At 45.0% G+C, this 26,054-nt stretch overlaps 1 protein-coding gene across 2 annotated transcripts in view; it reads right to left on the reverse strand.

Annotated features, from left to right (window-relative positions):
• The window catches only part of tlr18 (toll-like receptor 18), a 55,786-nt gene extending 36,093 nt beyond the window's left edge, over window positions 1-19,693 (reverse strand). The window contains exon 1 of one of the 2 annotated variants that reach the window (XM_073061424.1): window positions 19,607-19,693. The gene's annotated coding sequence lies outside the window, so the exon portion shown is untranslated. Of the gene's footprint in view, window positions 1-19,564 lie in introns of both variants that reach the window. The other variant, XM_073061426.1, reaches the window with a different exon arrangement.
• Between the last annotated feature and the right edge of the window lie 6,361 nt (window positions 19,694-26,054).

Raw genomic sequence — 26,054 nt, forward strand, 5'->3', positions numbered from 1 at the left:
CATTATAGAATTCAGGCTACATGGTCATATTTATGTAAATCGTCAGCAAACCACAATACTAAACACCACTAGACTAGTCCAAAAGTTCCTGGCAAATGACAAATGAGCATGCTTGGCTATTCCCCTACCTTAGGCTTTACCATCTCGAGCTGAGGAAAAATAAATGATAATCTTTATTTATAGTGCACTTTTCATACGGACAACGTAGTTCAAAGTGATTTACAATGGAATGAAAATGCAAACTTATATCCTATGCACCGTGGTACCCCAGGTCCTTTTACTTTCTCTCTAACTAGAGTCATACCACAGAGAAACAGGCTGTTCAGCCCACCTGGTCCATGCTGGCCACATTCCCATCCAAACAAGACCCATTTGGCCCATATCCCTCTAAGCATTTCTGATCTATTTACCAGTTCAAGTGCCTTTTAAATGCTGATCACTGTCTGGGTGAGAAAGTTTCCCCTCAGGTTCCTATTAAATCCCTCCCCTCTCACCTTAAACCTGTGCCTTCTAGTTCTTAATTTCACCAACCCTGAGGAAAAGACTATCACCATAAGGCATAGGAGCAGCATTAGGCCATTGGGCCCATCACATTTGTTCTGCCATTACATCATGGCTAATTATTTTCCCCCTCAACCCCCATTCTCCTGCCTTATCGCCAGAACCTTTGATGCCCTTACTCATCAAGAACCTATCAACTTCTGCTTTAAGTATGTTCAATGACTTGGCCTCCACAGCCATCTATGGCAATGAATTCTGCAGATTCCCCTCCCTTTGGTTGAAGAAATTACTCATCATCTCCTGTTCTATTTGGACATCCTTGTATTCTGAGGCTGTGCCCTATGATCCTAGACTTTCCCACTATAGCAAACTTCCTCTTCACATCCACTCTATTTAGGTCTTCCAACATTTGATGGTTTTCATTGAGATTCCACCTCATTCTTCTAAAATCCAGTGAGTACAGGCACAGAGCGCTCAAATGCTCCTCACATAATACCTCTTTAATTCTTGGAAGAATCACTGCCTCTCATGGGTTTATACACCTCTATAAGATCATTCCTCCGTCTCCTGTGATCCAGTGGAAGAGTCTCAATCTCTTCGTAACTCAGTCCCTCAATTCCCATCAACATCATCATAACTGTAATGCCAGATTCTGCATTCTGTTGTTGTCTTTTGTTTGTATTACCCTGTGTATGGATGATCTGTCTGGATAGCACACAAACAAAGCTTTCCACTGTATCTTAGTACATGTGACAATAATGAATCAACTACTACATGCCAGAGACTTGGAATACTGCAGTGAGTGTCCCAGCTACTGACTCCCCCCATCTGCAGAGCCCAGCACACAGATGCAGTCACAGGGAGGAGGCTACCTAGCATCCACACTACGACCACCAGAATGAAAAATAGATACTTTCCAAAGCAGTAAGGTTGATCAACACCTCCACCCACTAACCCATTGTTCCACATGCTAACCATCACTACGTTATCATTTCTTGTCAGCCACCTTATATATAACACTCCTATGCCTAGCATCACTTTACGGACATACAATTAATCTATCTACATCAGCTATCTTGTGAATCTATATTCATTGTGTTTGTTCTGTTCTTTGTCTTATTTTGCTTTTTTCTCTGCTGCATCAAATCCGGAGTAACAATTATTTCATTCTCCTTTACACTTCCATACTGGAAATGACATTAAACAATACTGAATCTTGAATTCTATTTTCTAAGGAGATTAAGAGGTTTCAGCTGGTCACCAAACAGTAACAAACTTCTACAGATGTACTATTAACAGCACCCTGACTGGTTACATTTCAGTCTGGTGCGGCTATTCCATAAGATCATAAGACATAGGAGCAGAATTAGGCCATCTGGCCCATCGAGCCTGCTCCACTGTTCAATCATGTTTGATCTTTTTTCTTCTCCTCCTCAATCCCAGTTCCCGGCCTCTTCCCCATAACCTTTGATGCCATGTCCAATCAAGGACCTATCAATCTCTGCCTTAAATACACCCAACGACATGTCCTCCACAGCTGCAGGTGGAACAAATTCCACAAATTCACCAGCCTTTGGCGAAAGAAATTTCTTTGCATCTGTTTTGAAAGGACGCCCCTCTATCCTGAGGCTGTACCCTCTTGTCCTAGACTCTCCCACCATGGGAAACATCCTTTCCACATCCACTCTGTCTCGGCCTTTCAAGGTTCGAAACGTTTCAATGAGATTCCCCCCCCCCCCCCATCATTTTGAATTACAGCGAGTACAGACGGAGAGCCATCAAATGTTCCATGTATGATAACCCTTTCATTCCTGGAATCATCCTTGTTAACCTCCTCTGGACCCTCTCCACTGCCGGCACATCTTTTCTAGATGAGGGGCCCAATACTCAAGGTGAGGCCTCACCATTGCCTTATAAAGCCTCAGCATCACATCCTTGCTCTTGTATTCTCGACCTCTTGAAATGAATGCTAACATGGCATTTACCTTACTCACCGCCAACTCAACCTGCAAGTTAACCTTCAGGGTGTTCTGCACACGGACTCCCAAGTCCCTCTGCATCTCAGATTCCTGGATTTTCTCCCCATTTAGAAAATAGTCTGCACATTTATTTCTACTACCAAAGTGCATGACCATGCATATTCCAAAGAAAAAATATGTAACAAGTTGAGGAGAAGGCAGTAGACTCAGCCCAATACATCAAGGGGACATCTGTTCCCACCATCAGGAGTATCTACAGGAGGTACTTCCTCAAGAAAATAATTTTCATCATCAAAGATCTCCACCATCCTGGCTGTGCCATCTTGTTCAAGCTACCTTTGAGCAGAGAGCACAGAGGCCTGAAGTCCCACACCACCAGATTCAGGAACAGCTGCTTCCTTCAATCATCCAGTTCTTGAACAAGCCAGCACGACTCTAATTGCTAACTCAGGATAGTAAAACAGTGATTTCATTTTACAGCTTCAGCTGGCTGCAGTCAGTGTTAGAAGCTGTTTGTTGATGACGCCACATGAGGTTTACAAAGAGCTCAGATGCTTTCGGGTCTCTTTAGAGGGCTGCAGTCATAACAATCTATAAGGCATATGGCAGGGGCCAGTAAAAAGAAGTGAGGTATAAACAGATAAGCGATTGTAGGAACAGACAGTTTTAGAGTGGTCAGGCTTTGGATCAATGGCTTTGGGCAAGAACAGGCAAAGGTTCTAAATAAGTTTCTAGTAAGTTTTTTCCCCTGTTAGTACATAGCTAGTGCACTGACAATAGATCCAGAGTTAGTGGTGTATTCCTTGTGAAAGATGTGGGAACCTTGAGAGACCCCCAATCTCCCTGCATCTCAGATTCCTGGATTTTCTCCCCATTTAGAAAATAGTCTGCACATTTATTTCTACTACAAAGTGCATCAAGCTGCATCTCCTTAGAGATTATTATAAGGAACTGGAGCTGCAGCTCAATGACCTTTGGCTCATATGGGAATTCTTGAAGAGGTGATAGTTATCTCTAATTTGCAAGAGACTGGTACCTAGATTGCTGTCCGGAGAGGGAAAGGGAATAGGCAGCCAGTGCAGAGCATCTCTGTGGCCATTCTGCTCAATAATAAGTATACTTCTTTGCTTAAGGGTATGAACTACCAGACAGAAGCCACAGTGGCCTGATCTCTGGCACTTAGTCTGTCTCTGTGACTCAGAAGGGGGAGGTGATTGGGGAGGACAGTTGCATTCAGGAATCCATAATTAGAGGAGCAGAGAGCAGGTTCTGCAAATGTGAGAAAAGACAGCTGGATGGTACATTGCTTTCCAGGTGCCAGGATCAGGGATGCCTTGGTTTGGTAGCAACAACAAAGGCAGAAGAAGGGAGGAGGTGCTGAAGAGAGAATATAGGGAGTTGGGTAGAAAGCTGAAATGCAGGTCCTCCAGAGTAGTGATTTCTGGATGGGCTGCCTGTGCCACACACCAGTGAGGGTGAGAATAGGATGATGTGACAGATGAAGGCATAGCTGAGGAACCAGTGCAAGGGCAGGGTTTCAGATTTCTGCATCATTGGGATCTCTTCTGGGGAAGGAATGACCTGTATAAAATGGATGGGTTACATCTGAACTGCGGGGGCTGTGGCGGGGGGTGCTGGTGCAAAATCCTTGCAAGCAGGTTTGCGAGAGGTTTAAACTGATCTGGCTGGGGAATGGGAGCCAGAGTGATAGTGCTGAGAATGGGGAAGTTGGCGTACAGCTAGGTGCAGTGTGTAGTGAGACTGTGAGGAAGGATAGGTAGATGATGACAGGGCAAATTTGCAGTCAGAGGGATGAGTAACAGAGTATAAAAATCAGAAAGGATGATGAATACAGGACTGAGGTGTTATATTTGAATGCATGTAGTTGATATTATCACTCCTGAATAATAAAGATCAGAGGCACAGAGGGAATCTGTATTTACTGACAAGTACTGTACCTTCATTGTCTCAATGGGAGAGCACGTGAATTTACACAATGTAATACCTGTATGCACACCTGCTAAGGATCCTCCATGAACAGTCCAAAATAGAAAAGGTATACCCGGAAATGAATGCTGGCCATGTGTTCCTCGTAATCCTAATCTAATCTCCCCATGTCCGTGGGGTATTCCACATCCATGATGGTTGGTCTCTGGAGGGTTGTTGCTGCTTTGTATTTGAAGCTTCTGCTTTTATATTCGTTCCCTACATTCCAATTCAGTGTTATTGACTTTGGGTCATCTGACTGACCTATAACACCTTATTGGCTCTGGTCCATCCATTTATTGCCTTTTTTCCACAAGAGACAACTGGCAATTTATGGCTCTTTGTTCTAAATCAGTCACCAAACTAGTAACCAGCTCAAATCACTCAGGGCGGACACAGACCCCACCATTCACAAACCTGCATGTTATATCATATCAAAGAATAGCTCACAAATAACTGCTTATTCAGAATTGATCTCCAGTCCAGAATGTTACCTGAAGCATCATTGTGACTGCTTTAAAACATTGATTCAGCCAGGCAAAACCAGTTCACAAAATACAGAATACAGAACAGCTTCACAAAATGGCAGCATCCATTTCTTCAACCTCATAGCAGGAGTAAAGACAACCGACCTTGATTCATTCAAATTCACTGAATTGTAGATTGTATTCTTTCTGGCCAACACTGTCTATGGAATAAGGCAGTGATCATAGATGCAGTTAGAGATTGTCACTGGAAAATGATGCTAAGGAGATAGTAATAGGGGCCAAAGATGAAATTAATAAATATTTTGCATCCGTCTTCTCTGTGGAAGACACTTACAGAATTGCCAGAAATGCAAGAGTGTCAGGGGTCTGAAGTGAGAGTCGTTTTGGAAGCAGATACACCTGAAGATAGATAAGTCATTAGAACCAGATGGATTCTGAAAGAGGTAGCTGAAGAGGTTGTAGAGGCATCACTCAGTTCTGGAATGCTTCTGGAGGGTTGGAAAATTGTAAATGTCACCCCACTCTTTAAGAAGGGAGGGAGGCAGAAAAAAGGAAATTATAGAGCAGTTAGCCTCACTTTTGAGCTTGGAAATATGTCGGAGTCTATTATTAAGGATGAGGTTTTGGGTATTTGGAAGCACATGACAAAACAGGCCAAAGTCAGCATGGCTTCCATAAACAAATCTGTTGGAATTCTTTGAGGAGAGTAACAGATAGGATAGACAAAGGAAAGTCACTGGATGTTGTTTATTTAGATTTTTAGAAGGCCTTTGACAAGGTGCTGCATGCGAGGCTGCTTAACAAAATAAGAGTCCGTTGTATTACAGAAAAGATACCAGCATGGATAGAAGATTGGGTGACTGGCTGGAGACAAAGAGTGGGATTAAGGGGCAATGTTCTGGTTGACTGCCGGTGACTGGTGGTATGCTGCTGGGGCTGCTGTTGGGGCGGCTTCTTTTCATGTCATACGTCAGTGATTTGGATGACAGAATTGATGGCTTTGTGGCCAAGATTTTAGAGAATATAAAGATAGGTGGAAGGGCAGGTAGTATTGAGGAAGCATAGAGTCAAGGAAAAATACAGCACAGAAATAGTCCCTTTGGCCCATCTAGTCCATGCCGAACCATTTAAACTGCATACTGTACTCCCATTGACCTGCACCCGGACCATAGCCCTCCATGCCCCTACCATCCATGTACCTATCCAAACTTCTCTTAAACATTGAAATTGTGCTGGCAGTTTATTCCACACTCTCTCCTCTGAGTGAAGAAGTTTCCATTCACTTTCCCCTTAAACTTATCATCTTTTACCCTTAATTCATGACCTCTAGTTATAGTCCCAGACAGTCACAGTGGAAAAAGCCTGCTTGCATTTTCTCTATCTGAACCACTCATAATTTTGTACATCCTTATCAAATCTCCCTTTAACCTTCTATGTTCCAAGGAATAAGATGCTAAACTATGCAGTCTTCCCTTTTACCTCAGGTGCTCCATTGTAACCTGGCAACATCCTTGTAGACTTTCTCTGTACTCTTTCAACCTTACTTACATCTTTCCTGTAGGTAGGTGACCAAAACTGCACCAATACTCCAAATTAGGCCTCACTAATGCGTTATACAACTTCAACATAATACCCAATCTTTGTATTCAGTACTTTGATTTATGAAGACTGAAGTGGCAAAGACTTTCTTTATGACTGTAACTACCTGTGATGCCACTTTCATTGATTTATGGACAAGTAGTCAGATCCCTTTGTTCGACTACGCTCCGACTATTCACAGTGTAAGACCCACCTTGGTTAATCAAACTTGTCTAATTTAAATTCTATTGTCATTTTTCAACCCATTTTTCCAGCTGGTTCAGATCCTGCTACAAGCCCTGATAGTCTTCCACTACACCCCAATCTTGGTATCATCTGCAAATTTGCTGACCTAGTTAACCACATTATCGTCCAGATGATTAATATAGATGACAAACTACAATGGACCCAAGGGCGATCTCTGCGGCACTCCACTGGTCACAGGCCTCCAGTCAGAGCGGCAACCATCTACTACCACTCTTTGGCTTCTCCCACAAAGCTAATATCTAATCCTGTTTACTACCTCATCTTGAATGCTGAGTGACTGAACCATCTTGACCAACTTTCCACGTGGGACCTTGTCAATTGTCTTGCCTTCATTAACTTTCCTGGTAACTTCCTTGAAAAACTGTATAAGGTCAGTTAGGCATGAACAAAGCCATGAAGACCATTAATCAGTCCATGTCCATCCAAATACTTACAGTATATATCTGGTCCCTTAGATTACCTTCCAATACCTTTCCCAAACAGCAGAACAACATTTGCTGTCCTCAATCCTCCACTACCTCACCGGCAGCTAAGGATTATTAATATCTCTGCTAGGATCCCTGCAATTTCTGCACTTGCCTGACAAGGGTCAAAGAGAACACTTTGTCAACTTTGGGGATTTATTTATGACTCACGACAGCAATCACCTCCTCCTCTGTAATCTGTATTTGGTCCATGATGTTGATACTGCTTTGCATCACTTCTATAGACTCTGAGTCCACCTCCTGAGTAAATATAGATGCCAAAAAAATCAATTTAAGATCTTCCCCATCTCCTTTGGCTCCATGCACAGATTACCATTCTGATCTTCCAGAGGACCAATGTTGTCCCTTCCAATCCTTTTGCTCTTAACATATCTGTAGAATCTCTTAGGAGTCTTCTTCACCTGGTCTGGTAGAGCAACCTCATGCCTTCCCTTAGTCTTCCTGATTCTTTCTTAAGTGTTCTCTTGCATTTCTCCTTCTCCTCAAGTACCTCATTTGTTACTACCTGTCTATACCTGCTATACACCTTTTCTTTCTTAACCAAGGCCTCAATATCTCTTGAAAATCAAAGTTCCCTAAACCTGTTATCTTTCACTTTTAGGCATGTACAAGTTTTGTACTCTCAAAATTTTAGTTTTGAAGGCCTCCTGCTTACCAAGTACACCTTTGCCAGAAAACAGCCTGTCCCAATCCACACTTGCCATGTCCTTTTGGATACCATCAAAAGGTTCAAAGGTCAAATTTAATGTCAGAGAAATGTATGCAATGGACATCCTGAAATGCTTTTTCTTTGCAAACATCCACAAAACCAGAGAAGTGCCCCAAAGAATCAACGACAATTAAACGTGAGAACCCCAAAGCCCCCCCAGCTCCCCCCCCAGTGTGTAGGTGGCAATGAGCAACGGCCCCCCTCCCCCCACCAGTAAAAAAAAACGAACATTGGTGCCATCACTGAGTGAGCTAAGCAGTAGCAAGGACACAGACCACAGTTACCCAAAAGGCCTCGCATTTCATCCAAAATTCAACAAACCACGGGCTCTCTCTCCCCCTGGCAAGGGAGAGGGAGGTGTCCCCCATTTTCACAGCGAGCAGGAGACATAACAACAACCCAATGGTTTACGATGTTAAAGCCCGTTTTGTCACTTTTTTTGAGCTCAGTGTCCGAAGATCGCAAGGACCTGTTTCTCCAATTTAGAACCTCAACCCATAGGCCTGTCCTATATTTTTGCATATTTACTTTGAAACTGGTGACATTCTGATCACTAGATGCAATGTGTTCCCCTAAATGAATGATTCTGTCACTTGCCCTGTCTCAATCCCTAATTGGAGATCAAATATTGCACACTCTCTCATTGGGACTTCTGTGTACTGATTCAGGAACCTTTCCTGAACACATTTGACAAACTCGATCCCATCTAGACCTTTTACAGTATGGGTGCTACAGTCAATATATGGGAGGTTAAAATCACCTACTATACAACCAAACACCAATCAGGATGTCTGCAGAATTGGCAAAAAAATGGCAGATGGAATATAATGTTGAGAAGTGTATGGTCATTCAGTTTGGTAGGAGGAACAAAGGTATGGATTATTTTCTGAATGGGGAGAAAATTAAAAATTAGGTATAAAGGAACTTGGGAGTCCTTGTGCAGGATTCCTTAAAGGTTAACTTGCAGACTGAGCGGTTGGTAAGGAAGAAAGTTAGTATTTATTTCAAGAGGACTAGAATACGAAGGCAAGGATGTAATGCTGAAGGTTTATAAAGTATTAGTCAGACCACACTTGGTGTATTGTGAGTGGTTTTGGACCCCGTACCTCAGCAAAGATGTGCTAGCATCTGAGAGGGTCAAGAGGGGGTTTTTGAGAATGATCCCAGGAATGAAAGAGTTAACGTATGAAGAGTGTTGAATGGCTCTGGGCCTGTATTGGTTGGTTTAAAAGATGAAATATGATCTCATTGAAACCTATTGTATACTGAAATCCTATATAGAGTGCATGTGGAGAAGATGTTTCCCATTGTGGGTGCATCTAGGACCAGAGGGCACAGCCTCAGAACAGAGGAGCATCTATTTAGAACAATGATGAGGAGGGATTTCTTTAGCCAGAAGGTGGTGAATCTGTGTAATTCATTGCCAGATATGGTTGTGTGGGCCAAGTCATTGGCTATATTTATAGAAACATAGAAAACCTACAGCACAATACAGGACATTCGGCTCACAAAGTTGTGCCGGACATGTCCCTACCTTAGAAATTACTAGGCTTACCTATAGACCTCTATTTTACTAAGCTCCATGTACCTATCTAAAAGTCTCTTAAAAAACCCTATCATGTCCGCCTCCACCACTGTTGTTGGCAGCCCATTCCACGCACTCATCACTCTCAGTGTAAAAAACTTACCCCTGACATCTCCTCTGTACCTAGTCCCCAGCACCTTAAACCTGTGTCCTCTTGTGACAACCATTTCGGCCCTGGGAAAAAGCCTCTGACTATCCACATGATCAATGTCTCTCATCATCTTATACACTTCTATCAGGTCACCTCTCATTCTCCGTCGCTCCAAGGAAAAAAGGGTGAGTTCACTCAAACTATTCTCAAAAGGCATGCTCCCCAATCCAGGCAACATCCTTGTAAATCTCCTCTGCACCCTTCCTATGGCTTCCACATCCTTCCTGTAGTGAGGCGACCAGAACTGAGCACAATACTCCAAGTGGGGTCTGACCAGGGTCCTATATAGCTGCAACATTACCTCTTGGCTCCTAAATTCAATTCCACGATTAATGAAGGCCAATACACCGTATGCATTCTTAACCACAAAGTCAACCTGTGCAGCTGCTTTGTGTGTCCTATGGACTCGGACCCCAAGATCCCTCTGATCCTCCACATTGCCAAGAGTCTTGCCATTAATGCTATATTCTGGCATCATATTTGACCTACCAAAATGAACCACTTCACACTTATCTGGGTTGAATTTCATCTGCCACTTCTCAACCCAGTTTTGCATCTTATCAATGTCACTGTAACCTCTGACAGCCCTCCACACTATCCACAGCACCTCCAACCTTTGTGTCATCAGCAAACTTACTAACCCATCCCTCCACTTCCTCATCCAGGTCCTTTATAAAAATCACGAAGAGTAAGGGTCCCAGAACAGATCCCTGAGGCACACCACTGGTGACTGGTCTCCATGCAGAATATGACCCATCTACAACCTCTCTTTGCCTTTTGTGGGCAAGCCAGTTCTGGATCCACAAAACAATGTCCCCTTGGATCCCATGCCTCTTTACTTTCTCAATAAGCCTTGCATGGGGTACCTTATCAAATGCCTTGCTAAAATCCATATCCACTACATCTACTGCTCTTCCTTCATCAATGCGTTTAGTCACATCCTCAAAAAATTCAATCAAGCTCATAAAGCATGACCTGCCCTTGACAAAGCCATGCTGACTACTCCAAATCATATACCTCTCCAAATGTTCACAAATCCTTCCACTCAGGATCTTCTCCATCAACTTACCAACCACTGAAGTAAGACTCACTGGTCTATAATTTCCTGGGCCATCTCTACTCCCTTTCTTGAATAAAGGAACAACATTCGCATTTCTCCAATCCTCCAGAACCTCTCCCATCCCCATTGATGAATTAAAGATCATTGCCAGAGGCTCAGCAATCTCTTCCCTTGCCTCCCACAGTATCCTGGGGTACATCTCATCTGGTCCTGGCGACTTACCCAACTTGATGCTTTCCAAAAGCTCATGTACATCCTCTTTCTTAATAGCTACATGCTCAAGCTTTTCAGTCTACTGAAAGTCATCACTACAATCGCCAAGATCCTTTTCCATAGTGAATACTGAAGCAACGTATTCATTAATTACCTCTGCTATTTCCTCCGGTTCCATACTCACTTTCCCACTGTCACACTTGAAAGGTCCTATTCTTTCACATCTTATCCTCTTGCTCTTCACATACTTGTAGAATACCTTTGGGTTTTCCTTAATCCCTTCTCATGGCCCCTTCTAGCTCTCCTAATTTCCTTCTTAAGGTCCTTCCTATTAGCCTTAAAATCTTCTAGATCTCTAACATTACCTAGCTCTCTGAAGCCTTTGTAAGCTTTTCTTTTCTTCTTGACTAGATTTATTACAGCCTTTGTACACCACGGTTCCTGTACCCTACCATAACTTCCCTGACTCATTGGAACGTACCTATACAGAACTCCACACAAATATCCCCAGAATATTTGCCACATTTCTTCCATACTTTTCCCTGAGAACATCTGTTTCCAATTTAAGCCTCCAATTTCCTGCTTGATATCCTCCTAATTCCCCTTACTCCAATTAAATGCTTTTCTAACTTGTCTGTCACTATCTCTCCAATGCTATTGTAAAGGAGATAGAATTATGATCTCTATGTCCAAAATGCTCTCCCATGGAGAGATCTGACACCTTTTTTCAGGACCTCTTCCCTTTTCCTACCTATGTCATTGGTACCAATATGTACCACGACCTCTGGCTGTTCTCCCTGCCACCGCAGGATATCTTGGACGTGATCCGAAACATCCCAAACCCTGGCACCTGGGAGGCAAACTACCATCCGAGTTTCTTTCCTACGTCCACAGAATCGCGTGTCTGACCCCCTAATTATAGAGTCCCCTATCACTACTGCCTTCCTCTTCCCTTCCTTACCCTTCTGAGCCACAGGACCAGACTCTGTTCCAGAGGCACGGCCACTGTTGCTTCCCCCAGGTAGGCTGCTCCCCCCCCAACAGTACTCAAACAGGAGTACTTATTGTCAAGGGGTACAGCCACAGGGGTACTCTCTAGTACCTGACTCTTCCCCTTCCCCCTCCTTACTGTGACCCACCTGTCTGTCTTCCGTGGCCCTGGTGTGACTACCTGCCTGTAACTCCTTTCTATCACCTCCTCACTCTCCCTGACCAGACGAAGGTCATCGAGCTTCATCTGCAGTTCCCTAACTCGGTCCCTCAGGAGCTGCAGTTCGACACATCGGGTGCAGATATGGCCGTCCGAAAGGCTGGGAGACTCCAGAACTTCCCACATCTGACACTGAGCACAGAAAACTGGCCTCACACACATACTATCTCCTTTCTGCAGTTAACACAGTTAAACTTACCTCGCCTCATCCCGTTACCACCTAAGCCGTTGAGCCAAAGCCCTCTCACTCCGCTGCCCACTCCGACACTGCCTGCTGGATACAGCGGTCTTCTTTTTTAAACCTTCCACGCGCTACTGACTGACGTCACGCTACCGTGCAGTCTCTCCTCTCTTTAACCCCAAGTAGTAAAAAACTCCCTTCGCTCCGAAAAATCAGCCATTGACTTGCAGCCTTCTTGCTCCGAATCAAATCTTGTCTGTATCCTTTCAAATGCTGCTCATCTGATGCTCTGCACCTGTGATGCTGCTGAAAGTCAGTTTTTCATTGCACCTGTGTGCACATGGACTTGGGCAGGTAACAACAAATTTAACCCATTGAGTGGGTTCGAACACTCTCAGCTGGCCTGGGTGAGTGCAGCTCCATCAACCCTCAAGAAGCTTGACACCATCCAGGATAGAGCAGCCTGCTCAATCATCACCCCATCCACCCAGACCCTCACTTCCAGGGCTGAAACCCTCCCCCTTCCCCTCACCTCAGGCACAGAGTGAGTGTGGGTTTCTGGTACCCACATCCTAATGACTTCTGTCAAGGACTGTAACCTAGGCGGTGCAGAGATCTCCGTCAGCTGAGCACAGGGATTCCCCTCCCCTCCATCCCCACTCCAACAGGCTCAGGCTCAGCAGTGTTCAAAGTCCTTTCGCAGAGGCTCATAAAGTCTTGTGTAATCATAATGAAATGCTACTCAGGGTGGATCATCTCCAAACACAGTGTGAGAGCTCAGTGTCCACTCAGTGTACCACACACACGATCCACCCACTTTCCTGCACTTTCAACACAAAATTCCCAGGCCAGCAATTACCCCCATCCCTAATTTTGCCTCTCTCTCTCACATTAATTTTTTCAGCCTGCGACATCAACTGCTTATTCATATCTATAGATGCTGCCTGACCTGCTGAGTTTCAGCAGCATTTTGTGTGTGTTGCTCTGCACCCTCTCTCTCTCTCTTCCCCATCCCCCTTTCTTTTCTCTCAGCAAGGAATAGAGAAGTTCTGAGGAAGTGAAGTTTACCAGAAACAGAATCAGCTTTAATACCACTGGCACATGTCATGAAATTTGCCATTTTGCAGCAGCAGTACATAATAATAAAAACTACAAATTACAAATCTATACACTTATATGTACAGTATGTAGAAATTAAATAAGTAATGCAGAAGGAGAAGGGGAAAAATCAGATGTAGTTCATGGATTCATTTGTCCATTCAGAAATCTGATGGAGCAGAGCAGAAGAAGCTGTTCTGGAAATGTTGAGTGTGTGTCTTCAGGCTCTTCTACCTCCTCCTCGATGGTAGCAATGAGAAGATGACATGTCCTGGGTGTAGAGATCTGTAATGATGAATGCTGCTTTCTTGAGGTGTCCTGGGTTGTAGGAAGGCTTGTGCCCATGGATCTGACTGAGTTTGTAACCTTCTGATCCTGTTCAGTGGCCCCTCCATACCAGACAGGGAGTTACAATTCTCTCCACAGTACCTCTGTAGAAATTTACAAGTCGCTTTGGTGACATGCCAATTCTCAAACTCCAAGTGAAATATAGCTACTGTTGTGGCTTCTTAGTAATTGCGTAAATATGTTGGGCCCAGGGTATGTTGACTCCCCCATCCTGAAGTCTACAATCAATTCCTGGAATAAGATCATATTACTTGCAATTTTATTTGGCTTCTGGTGTTAACATGGTTCTCTTCTTTTCATTCTCTTTCTCTCTCCTCACTTTCTTCAATCTGTCCCACCAGTGCATCACAGAAAATAACAACACACACAAAACAATGGTGGATCTGAGCATTTCAGGCAACACCTATGGATGGGAATGGGCCTGAGACTCTTCATCAGGACTAGAAAGGAAGGCGGGAGAAAAGTACAACCTGGAATGTGATAGGTGAGAGCAGGTGAGGGGAAGGTGGGTGGGTGGAAAAATTTGACATTAGCCCGATGGATAGTGAGAAAAGTGTGAAAGATAGATAGCTCGAGAGGGACAGAGAGAGAAAGAGAGAGAGCAAGAGAGTGATAGATAGATAGAGGTGGAAAGATAGAGACAGATGGAGATAGAGAGTGAGAGAGATAGATAGATATATATAAAGAGAAAGAGAGAGAGAGAGAGAGAGAGAGAGAGAGAGAGAGAGAGAGAGAGAGAGAGAGAGAGAGAGAGAGAGAGCATCAACAGTTTGGGTTGAAAGCATGCGTCAGGATTTAAGGGCAGCCTCTTTCGCTCTGTTGTCAGATTCCTGAACCAAACATCTCTTCCACATCTTCAGGTACAGAAATTTGGCATGTTCCCAGTCAACCCTTGCCAACTTTCATTGTTGCACCACAGAGAGCATTTTATCTGGATGCATCACCGCCTGGTACGGCAACTGCTCTGCTCATGATCACAAGAAACTGCAGAGAGTTCTGAACACAACTCAGCACGTCGTAGAAGCCAGCCTCCCCTTCATGGGCTCTGTCTACACTTCTCACTATTTCAGTAAAGAAGCCAGCATAATCCAAGACCCTACCCGGTGCAGACGTTTTCCCTTCTCTGCCTCCCATCAGGCTGAAGTTACAAAAGCCTGAAAGCATGTACCACCAGGCTCACAACTTCTATGCACTGTTATAAATCTACTGCATAGTTCCCTCGTACGATCAGGTAGAGACTTGACCTCACAATCTGCATTGTATTGCCTGCCTGCACTGCACTTTCTCTGTAACTGTTACACTTTATCCTGCACTCTGTTATTGCTTTACCTTGTATCTCAATGCACTGAGTAATGATTTAACCTGTATGAACAGTATGCAAGAGAAGCTTTTCACTGAATTTCAGTAAAAGTAAACCAATTCTACCATCTTCTACTGAGTAAGGCTGCCACGTTCTTGGAGCCAAATCTCTCATTTATCCTGTTTTTCTCACTAGACCATTTCTCTCTGCACTGTCTCAGACAGCACTATAGTGTCTTCACTGTTTTGAGCTCATCACCAAATTTATTATTGCCATAACTCTGCCGTGGACAGTCTCTGCCCATCTGTGAAAGGAGACAGATTGGGCATGGGACTAGCAACCCCATCCTGTAAACACCCAGTGCTACAGAAATGCCAAAGGCCTCATCCTGGAGAGAGCAAGGGATGCTCCTAAAGGGATGACAGTCTTACTGATTGCCATATGTACCGTTTACTCTGGAGTTTCATTGCATCCATGAGTATGTGATAAAAGACTCATCTGCCACCACACCTTCAGAGAGATACAAGAGGGGAGGCAGAAGAAATTTCTCTGGTCTGGTGGGTAGAGGGATTGGTTACATGGTGACACAGACTAACAGGGTGGTGAAGAAGACATTTGACTTGCTGGTCTTCATCAGCCAGGGTACTGAGATCAGGAGTTGCAAATGTCATGTTACAGCTACACAGGATGTTGGGTAAACATACAGAGTGTTATGAGCAGATCAGGTCAAGAGTACTATAGCACAGAAAGAGGCTCTTTGGCCCATCTATACCTTGTTGAGCTAATAATCTGCCAAGTCCCACTGACTGCGCCTGGATCATATCCCTCCATACCCCTTCCATTCATTCACTTATCCAAACTTGTATTTAATGTAGAAATCAAACCCACATCCCTGCTTCCAATGACAGCTTGTTCCACACTCTCACCACCTTCTGAGTGAAGGAGTTCCCCATCATGTTCACCTTAAACATTTTGCCTTTTGCCCTTAACCTATGACATCTATTTCTAGTCCCACCTAACTCCAGTGGAAAAAAGCCTGCTTACACTTACTCCATCTATACCCGTCATACTTTTTTATATCCCTATCAAATCTCCCCTCATTCTTCTAAATTCTAGGGTATAAAGTCCTAACCTATTCAACTTTTCCCTATAACTCAGGTCCACAAGTCCCAGCAACGTCTTTGTACATTTTCTCTGTACTCTTCCAATCTTATTGATATCTTTCCTGAAGGTAGGTGAGCAAAACTTCACACAATAAACCAAATTAGACCTTACCAACATCTTACACAATTTCAACATAATGTCCCATCTCCTGTATGCAGCACATTTATTTACGAAGGCCAATATACAAAAAGTTCTCTCTCCAAACCTGTCTACATGGGTCACCCAGCAACAGGAAGGGTGGCATTAAGTTGGAGAGGCTTCCGGTTATGTATTGTTGCAGCAACAAATTCACAGTCAATGTCAGTAAGACCAAAGAATTCATTGTGGACTTTAGGAAGTGGAAGTCGAAGGAGTGCACACACACACACACACACACAAATTTTCACTGAGGGATCAGAAGAGTAAAGGGAGTTCAGTTTCAAGTTTCTGGGTGTCAACAGCTCTGAGGATTTATCCTTTGCCCAACATATTGATGCAAATACAAAGGAAGCACGACAGTGATGACATTTCATTCGGAGTTTGAGGACAATTGGTATGTCACCAAATACACTCACGAATTTCTACAGATGTACTGTGGAGAGCATTCAAATTGGTCGCATCACCATCTAGTAGGAAGGCCCACTGCACAGGATCAGAACAAGCTGCAGAAAGTTGTAAGCTCCATCATGGGCCCTCACCAACATCGTGAACATCTTCAAAAGGTGATGACTCAAAAAAGTGGCATCCATCATTAAGGACCCCCAATGCCCAGTATTTGCCCTCCTTTTATTTGTTGCAACGGGGGTGGGGGGGGGGGGGTAAGTACAAGAGCCTGAAGTCACACAGTCAACATTTTAGGAGTCGAATCTTCCCCTCCCCTAACAGATTTCTGAATGGACAGTTAACCCATGAACACTTCCTCAGTATTTTGTTCCTTCTCCTTTTGCACTAATGACTTAACTTACATTGTATATACTTACTGTAAGGATAGATTCTATTATTATGCGTTGCAATGTACTGCTGCTGTGAAACAACAATTTTCATGACATATGCTGATGATATTAAGCCTGATTTCCTGTCACATGCCAGTGATAATAAATCTGATTCTGATTCTGAAAAGTTTTACCAGCATGTTACCGGGACTGAAGAGATTATGTTATAAGGAGAGACTAGAAAGGGTGGGATGGTTTCCCTGGAATGGAGGATAAGGGGAGATCATAGGGGTAGAGGTTCACAAAATCATGATGGGCTTCAATAATGATCTTTCTCCCATATAGGGGAGTTTGAAACTGGATGGCATTGGTTTAAAGTGAAAGGGGAAATATTTAAAGGGAATCTGAGAGGCAACACTGAGATTGATGGATGTAGAGGCGAGTTTTTAAATTTGATTTATTGAGCTATAGGCTCTTCTGGCCATTTGAGCTGTGCTAGCCTGTAACCCTAGCCTACTCACGGTACAATTTACAAAGACCAATTAAGACGTTCAAAGTACATTTATTATTGAAGTATGTATAATTTATACAACCTTGAGAGTCATCTCCTTGCTGGCAGCCACAAAACAAGAAACCCGAAAGAACCCATTAAAAAAAGACCAACAAACAGCAGTGCACAGAGAGAGAGAAAAACACACACAAATCATGTGAACAACAAAAGCAAGCCTCCTACCAGCCTGTATGCTTTTGGACAGTGGGAGGAAACCGGAGCACCCAGAGGAAACACATGCATTCACAGAGGAGGTTCTTGAGGCAGGTACAGTTACAATGTTTAAAAGACAGTTCTCCCCCACTCTCTGACATGAATAGGAAAGGGCTAGCAGGATAGAGGCCAAATGCAGGCAAACGGGACTGGCTCTGATGAGCATCTTTTCAAGCATGGACCAATTGGACTGAAGGGACTCTGAGGGACTGTAGGTGTTCAGTGAGGCTGTGGTGGGGAGCGTTGGAGTCAGATGGAGATGCTTGCAGTCGGGAAGATAGGTTGTCCCAAGATGAAAGGACCTATGATGAGGAAGACGTTCCTCTGCACAGGGGGGAATGGGCTGGCTGTGGGAGGACAGTTGTATATGACATCGATGGGCTCAGTTTTGGTCACCCTGTTACAGAAGATATGACATTTAGCTAGAAAGAGTGCACAGGAGATTTGCGACGATTTGCTGGGAGTCGAGGGACTGAGTTACGGGGGGGGGGGGGGGTTGGGACTTTTTTCCCAATGGAGTGAGGGGTGACCTTATAAAGGCGGTACACAGTTTGATCAGTCTTTCCCGGGGTTGGAGAATCAGAATCTAGAGGGCATAGGTTTAAGGTGAGAGGGGAGACATTTAGTAGGAAACAGAGGGGCAGCTTTCAATGGACCGAGGTGCCAAGGAAGTGGCTGAGGCAGGTACATTAACAACATCCAGAAGGTACTTTGGATGCGAACGGTAGAGGGATGTGGGACGATTGCAGGCGAATAGGACTAGCTTTAAACACAAAGTGCACTGTAGATGCTGTAGTCAAAGCAACAAGTACCACCGGCTGGGTGTTGTACGTGTTACTTTGACCACAGCATCTGAGCTGTACTTCGTGTCTACGATTCGTTACTCCGTTGCGAAGTCTCTTCGAGGTATGCCTACCCTGAAGAAGTTTAAATCTTCTCTTCGACGGGAGTTCAGTGAGACCCTTTCTCATTGCGCACCCTCTGTGGTCTCCGCCTCTCTCCGACTCTTCGATTTCACTGGGCACCTACCAGCCTTCTCCTTCCCACCCTCACCCCTTCAGTCCTGACGAAAGGTCTCGGCCCGATACATTGACTGCTCGTTTCCACGGATGCTGCCGACCTCCAGCTTGTTGTACGTGTTGCTAGGACTAGCAAAAGGTGATGACTCACCCGATCTATGAGGGGAAGTTGGATATGACCCCTCATCTGGACACGGTGTGTATCCCGGGTAGGGACTGGAGAATTGGGGGGGGGGGGGGGGAGGCGGGATGGGAGGGTGTCCTGCTGAAGTAGGAGAGGACGATACTTCTTCCAGTGCAAGTTACTCTGGTCCGGGGTTTTACATTACTCCGAGCTCAGCGCCTAATGCATCCCCGGCGTGGTGTGTTAGCGCGCGCGCTGTGATTGCCCCTTCACCGTGAAATAACCACGTTCCCCGGCTGACACTCCACTGATCAGGGCTTTCCACCCGCTGAGTCTGTATCGGCTCTGATATATACTAATCCCACACCAATCCCATTTCATTCTCCCCACGCTCCCATCATCTCTTCCCCTGGGGTATTTACGGCGGCTGTTTAAATCACCGACCTTTCACGCCGCTGGGTTGCGAGAAGAATCCCGATCACTCACCCAGTCACAGGGAAAACGTGCAGAATCCACGTAGACAGCGCGGGAGACCAAGAGTGAACCCGTGTCTGAGCTGGAAGGCAGCGGCCGTTCTTGTTGCAAAACTGCGAGACTGCCAAAAATAAAAAAATGCTATCCAGGATATTGCACCACCGACCCCCCCCCCCCCCCATTGTAAAACGATCAAATACTTCACAAAACCCTGCACAGTGAATCGGAACCAATGCAGTGGGAGGGAACCAATGCAGTGGGAGGGAACCAGGACGATTATTTCACACCGGAGATTGTTCTGCAAGAAGCGAAAACAGGAAACTTCAGTGAAAGAAACCTGCGCCGGCTCGTTATGTCAAAAACCTCGATACGGAGCACAAAAGCCAAGAAAATGGGCTTATTACAGCAGCAGACCCAGCAAACATAAATTAACACAAACTTGGATTAACATAAATTAAGCATAATGTATAGGACAGAATAAACATAATGACTCTGGTGCAGTCGAGGGGGACAAACCAACTGGAGACCGTAGCAGAGCTGGAATTTTCAGATCGGTACTGGATTAGAATCGAATGGAGGTTGCCAATGGCTACCCAGCGCCCCATAGTGTTGTTCTCCGGGCTCTACAGTCCACCGGCGCACAGAGTCCCTGCAGATGCTGGAAATCTTGAGCAACAGACAGAAAATACTGGGGGAACTCAGCTGGTCAGGCGGAATCTATCGTCCATCACCATCCGGACCATCCTCTCTTTTCCCTACGACCATCGGGCGGGAGAAGCAGAAGCCTTAGACCCTACACCACTAGATTTAGGAACACCATTAGAACATTGCGGTCAGGCGCTTGAACCGGCGTCGATGCTTCACTCACCACAACTCCGAACTGACTCCACAACCCACAGACTCACTTGCAATGACTCTTTACAACTCAGGTTCTCAGTATTTTTTTTAAATTTTCCATAGTTCGTCTTTTTTATTGCACGTTGGTTGTTGACAAACTTCCTGATGTTGCTAATCGTTTTAACTCCTCTTCCCAGTCGCAGACCAGCCTGTCTTCTCCATGGCCAGAGTGGGGCCAAACACAAATCGATAGCGACAGCACCTCATATTCTGCCTGAATGGTCTACAACGTCGAGAAGGCATCCTTAAAGACCTCCAGCATGCAGGCCATGCTATCTTCTCGCTCCTACCGTCGGGCAGGAGGAACAGCAGCCTGAAGTCCCACGTCACCAGGTTCAGGAACAGCTACTACCCTTATTCGGTTCTTAAACCAACCGGCATTGCCACGGTAGCGTACGGTTAGCTACGGAGTACAAATCCGACGTGTCTGTAACCAATTCCGTACGTTCCTTTCGGTGTGAGTCTGCGTTTCCTCCCAGTCCAAAGACTTAGTAGGTTCATTGGTCATTGCTCATTGTACCGCGATTAGGTTCGGGTTAAACAGGACCAGAAGGACCTGTTCCGCACTGCGTATCTAAATGGAGAAATAAACCCTTAATCACTACCTCCATATAGTAACACCATAGCGACCAGATGGTGGTGAAACTGTAGAATTCGCCGCCGCAGGCGGCTGTGAAGGGCAGGTCATTGGGTGCATTTAAGGCGGAGGATGATGGGTTCCTGATAGTAAGAGCGCGGAAGGTTGCAGGGGGAAGGCAGCAGAATGCTGTTGAGGAGAAAATAATTTAGCCGGAGCATACTTGATGGGCTGAGTGGCCTAATTCTGCTCCTATGTCTTGTGATCTTATGAACAATTTGCATCAAAATGTATATATTTTTTGTTCTAATTGTGATTTTATTTGTAAAAGCTGTGTATAAGTTGTATTTTTTTTTCTTGTGAATACCGTTTATCTGACGTGATGCCGGTGAAAGAAAGTTTTACATTGCCCCTGTGCACGAGTGTGCAGGTGACAATAAACTCCATTTCGTCTTTAGTTTTGAACATTGAATTCTTCAGTGATACTCTCCTCCACATCCCCAAGTCATTTGCCGCCCCCCGGTGGACCACCCAGGGACTCACTCCCCCCCCCCCCCCCATTTGGATCCCTCTGCCAACCTCTGGTTCCACTTGTCACCCATCTCACCGCTCACCCTCACCTCCGACCATCTACGCTCAGTCCTAAAGCAGGGTTTGGCAGAGTTTGGTGTCAGATGCAGATATACACGCAGCCACATGGGCATTGAAAAACTTACCTTTTGCAGCAGCATCTCCGGCGCAGATCATCAGATAAAACACACTATGCATCAACAGTACACGATTTTTATATTAAAAAAACATAAAAACTGCTGAGGGATGGGCACAATGGAAAGCAGCATCACGTGTCCCTGGGCAGAGTCAACACACAGAATATAAGTTATATGTAAATTATCCAAGACGAGCCCGAATTGAGGTTTGGCTGGAACGTCCTTTCACCTCCACAAGAACCATTTAACCCACTGCGTTCTTCTAGCAGTCCGTGTCGTGAGAGGTATGGGACCTTCAGAGAATTACAGGCTCTTTGGCCCTACTCATCCGTGCCAACCAAAAACGATGTGGGGAAAATAAAATCCGATTAATGCAAATATGAGGGGGTTGAAGTAGACACGGAACGGAAGGGTGGTTTCAGATCCCAGCGGCAGCATAAGGTGGACCCATGACCTCACAATCTTCCTTGCCGTAGTTCTTGCGCCTTGTTGTTAGCTGCACTGCACTCTCTGTTACTGTGACACTTCATTCTGTATTCACTAGATTCTGGAATGCCTCTGGAGGACTGGAAAACTGCAAATGTCACTCCACTTTTCAAGAAGGGGGAGAGGCAGAAGAAAGGAAACTACAGGCCAGTTAGTCTGACCTCAATGGTTGGGAAGATGCTGAATTGAATTGAATTGACTTTATTTCTTACATCCTTCACATGCATGAGGAGTGAAAATCTTTACGTTATGTCTCCGTCTAAATTTGCAATATGCAATCATAGTAATTTATAACAACTTATAATAAGTAGGACAGTCAATGTAACATAGAGATACACTCAAATCAGCACGAGTTAATCAGTCTAATGGCCTGTTGGAAGAAGCTGTCCCAGAACCTCTTGGCTTTTATGCTGCGGTACCATTTCCCGGATGGTAGCAGCTGGAATAGATTGTGGTTAGGTCCCTAATGATCCTTCAGGCCCTTTTTTCACACCTGTCTTTGTAAATGCCCTCAATCATGGGAAGTTCACAACTACAGATGGCGCTGGGCTGTCCACACCACTCTCTGCAGAGTCCTGCGATTGAGGTTAGTACAGTTCCCATATCAGGCAGTGATTCAGCCAGTCAGGATGTTCTCAATTGTACCCCTGTAGAAAGTTCTAGGATTTGGGGGTCGATACTAATCTTCCTCAATTGTCTGAGGTGAAAGAGGCGCTTTTTTCACCACACAGCTGGTGTGTACAGATGACGTGTGCAGATGTGGATGCCGAGGGACTTAAAACTTTTTACCCTCTCAACCCCAGATCTATTGATATCAATAGGGGTTAGCCTGTCTTCATTCCTCCTGTATCCACAACCAGCTCCTTTTTTCCCGCGACCTTGAGGGAGAGATTGTTTTCTTGACACCACTGTGTCAGAGAGATGACTTCTTCCTTGTAGGGCACCTCGTTATTGTTTGAGGTTAGATCAATCAATGAGATGTCGTCCGCCAAGTAGTGTTAAGGATATGATTTTCGGGGTGCTTGGAAGCACATAATAAAGTAGGCCATATCAGTACTGTTTCCTTAAGGGAAAAAACTTGCTGAACAAATCTGCTGGAACTCTGAAAAAATTAACAGACAAGTATAGACAAAGAAGAATGGGTGGAGGTTGTATACTTGGATGTTCAGAAGGCCTTTGACAAGGTGCCAAATACGAGGCTGCTTAACAAGTTAAGAGCCCCTGAAATTACAGGCATGGAAAAAGCAGTGGCTGATTGACAAAAGGCAAACAATGGGAATAAAGGAGGCCTTTTCCGGTTGTCTGCCGGTGAATGATGGTGTTAGTATCGGGGCCGCTTCTTTTCACATTGTATGTCAATGATTTGAATTATTTGCAATTGATGGCTTTAGGGCCAAATTTGGGGACGACGCGAAGATAGATGGTGGGCGCATAGTGTTGGGGAAGCAAGGACTCTGCAGAAGGTCTTGGACAGATTAGGAGAATGGACAAAGAAGTGGTAAGTGGAATAAGTTTACGGTCATACACTTCGGTAGAAGGAATAAAAGCAGAAGCTATTTTCTAAATGGGAGAAAGTTCAAAAATCCGATGACAAAGGGACTTGGGAGTCGTTGAGCAGGATTCCCTAGAGGCTAATTTGCAGTTTGAGTCGGAGGTGAGGAAGCAAATGTAATGTTATCACTTATTTCGAGAGGACTAGAATACAAAAGCAAGGATGTAATACCAAGGGTTATAAGACGATAGATAAGTCTCGCTTGGAGTACTGTGGGCAGTTTCAGGCCCCTTATTTAAGAATGGATGTGCTGGCATTGGAGAGGGTTCAGAGGAGTTTCATGCAAATGACTCCGGAAACGGAAGATTTATTGTATGATGAGCGACTGATGGCTCTGGGCCTTTATTCCTGTAACTTAGAAGAATGAGGGGGTCTCAGTGAAACCTATCGAATGTTGAAAGGCCTAGAAGGAGTGGATGTGGAGAGGATGAAATAGTCCGGTCTGTGATCAGAGGCACAGCACCAGAATAGAGGGACACCATTTCGGACGAACTTCTTTAGCAAGAGGGCGGTGAATATGTGGAATTCGTTGCCCACAACAGGCTGCGGAGGTCAGGTGTATTTAAGGCAGAGGTTGATAGGTTCTTGATTAGTGAAGGTATGAAAGATTATGGGGAGAAGGCGGGAGAATAGATGTGAGAGGGAAATGATCAGCCATGATGAAATGGCAAAACGACCCAATGGGCCGAATGGCCTCCTACGTCTTATGGTTTTATTGTCTGATTTTGCTTTTCACTGCTGAACATCTGTCTACTGACGTGATGAAATGATCTCCATGGACGGCAAAACAAAGTTCTAACTGTACCTTCATGTGACAAAAATAAACCAATTTAACGCAACAATTGTTATTTTTATTTTATTTGGCGTCACAGCACGGAGTAGGTCTACGAGCTACCCCTAACCACGGAACAATTTACAATGAATTAACCTACCCAGTAGGGGGTGTCTGGAGAAAACCCCATTCATTCCGTAAGGGAGAGGTACAATTTGCAGAACGACGCCGGATTTGGACTGCCAACTCCGGAACGTACCGTCACGCTCTTTACCAAGCGGTTCTAACCGTTAAAAGCAGCTCCCTTTATTTTGGTGAACGGACGCACAAGAGATTCTGCAGATGCTGAAAATCTGGAGCAAAACACAGGAAATGCTGGAGGAACTCTGCGGGGCAGGCAGCATCTGTGGAGGAGAATAGATTCGGCGGTTTGGTCTGAGACCTTTCTTCAGGACTGGAATGGACAGGAGCATAAGGATGTGGCGGTAGGGGAAGTATCACAAGATGCGAGGCACAAACAAAAAACCCTTCTCTCTTCTTCACCTGCCCATCACCTTTCTTTGGTTCCCCACCTCCCTTCCTTTGTTCCATGGTCAACAACCTGCTCCTATCAGATTCAATCCTTTTCACCTTTTACTTCTTCTACCTATCCCCTCCAAGCTTTGTTTTCCTTCCCAGTCATGGTCTCACCTGTCACTTGACAGCTTATACTTCTCCCCCATCTCCCAGCTATCGTGGGATCGAACCCTGGTCGTTGGAGCTGAGCGGCAGCGGTTCTGCCCGTTGCGCCGCCTGCTGGTATATGGTAGATTGCAGGTAGCGTTTCTACTCAGTGCACCGACTGCTAGATAATTGAAGATTCAACACAAGTAGAGAAAGCAGCAGAGATCACTTAGTCACTCATTCAGCGCAGTAAAGAAGGGTTTACTCTCTCGGGTTTACTCCACGGCAAAGTCAACTTTCAGTTAAAGTTGGACGAACATATGAACAACTTTCCTTTCTTTATATATTCTAAAATCGCTCCGGGACAATTACTGATCCGAAACGATAACCTCACGTGGTCCTTTCCAATTCCCTGAACGAGAGTTGCAATGAGGGGTGGGGGGATGTGGGAGGCGGGAAACAGATTTGCAACGTCTGCAGCGTCCAAGGTGCGAATTTCTTAAACACGATTCCTCGCACTGGCGCAGCGGGCAAAGCTGCCGTCTCCCAGCTGCAGAGACGCGAGTTCGATGCCTTCCTGTTGTGCTGTCCATGTGGAATTCCCGCTTTCTCTTTGTATCTGTGCCCGGGTTCCTCACAAATCCCAACGACATGCTGGTTAGTGGTTAAATCCGCACCCCGAGGCTGGGTGATTGGTGGTATCTGGTGAGTGTTGGAGAGGATTGTTGTATGTATAGGCCCGAGTGTTGCAACCCACCTGTTGGGCCGAAGGGTCTTATTCAGTGCTGTTTTCATCTATCGGGTTC

This window comes from Hemitrygon akajei, chromosome 11 (assembly GCF_048418815.1).
Source record: "Hemitrygon akajei chromosome 11, sHemAka1.3, whole genome shotgun sequence".
Taxonomy (NCBI): domain Eukaryota; kingdom Metazoa; phylum Chordata; class Chondrichthyes; order Myliobatiformes; family Dasyatidae; genus Hemitrygon; species Hemitrygon akajei.